Below are 1,065 nucleotides of genomic sequence, written 5' to 3'. Positions count from 1 at the left end.
TTGCTGTCTCAGGATTTTCAATTCTTTCTCTTAATATTCAGTCAAGGGAGCAGACAAAGGGGTCTGTCATCCATCACCCACTCATTCATCCAGTGCTGGGACTACGGCACAATCCTGCTCTCAAGGACTTTTCTGTCTGCTTCAGGTCTGATGATGGGAGAATTCTGACGTGTACAGTGATAGAGAGGATGGTCTAGCGAAGCCCACGTCCCCATCGGCAGCTGCCGTCCGATATCACCACCTTGAGGACAGGATCATTCCCTCCCCCAACCTCGTCCCCTTGGGAATGTTCTGAAGCAAATCCTAAACGTCCTTTCATCTGTAAGAGTTTTAAAAATCCTAACCACAATAGTATATGTCACATCCTAAAAAACCAGTAAACTCCTTAATATCATCAGTGTGCAAGTCATTGTTTCCCTAATTGGTTCCCCAATTTATTTATTATTTAAAAAATATATATTTTTATTGATTTCAGAGAGGAAGGGGGAGGGAGATAGATAGATGAGAAATATTGATCAGCTGCCCCCTTCACGCCCCCCACTGGGGATCAAGCCTGCAACCGGGCATGTGCCCTGACCGGGAATCGAACCCTGACCTCCTGGTTCATAGGTGGACACTCAACCACTGAGCCACGCCGGCCAGGCCCCAATTTATTTTTTACACTTGGTTTGTTTAAATGATGATCCAAACCAGGTGTACGCATGGCACTTATTAATACAGCAGGCCCCCCCCTTATCCAGGGGGACACGTCCCAAGGCCCCCGTTGGAGGCCGGAAACCACAGTACTGACCCCATGCTGTGTTTTCTCCTGCGCATCCCACCGGTGATGGAGTTAACTGATAAATTAATCAATAACTAATGATGGAAGAGAGCGAGGAGGCCCATGCATGGGCTGTACTAAAAGTTGCGTGAGCGTGGTCTCCTCCGTGCCTCAGTGGCCGGCTGCACCCTCCCTCCCATGCCGACGTGCCACAGTCTGTGCTGTGGCTACAGCGCCCACAGGTGCAGGGTGGCAGCGCCCGCAGGTGCAGGGTGGCAGCGCCCGCAGGTGCAGGGTGGCAGCGC

Source organism: Myotis brandtii, unplaced genomic scaffold (assembly GCF_000412655.1).
Source record: "Myotis brandtii unplaced genomic scaffold, ASM41265v1 scaffold1013, whole genome shotgun sequence".
Taxonomy (NCBI): Eukaryota; Metazoa; Chordata; class Mammalia; order Chiroptera; family Vespertilionidae; genus Myotis; species Myotis brandtii.
Note: the sequence above shows the minus strand (reverse complement) of the source record.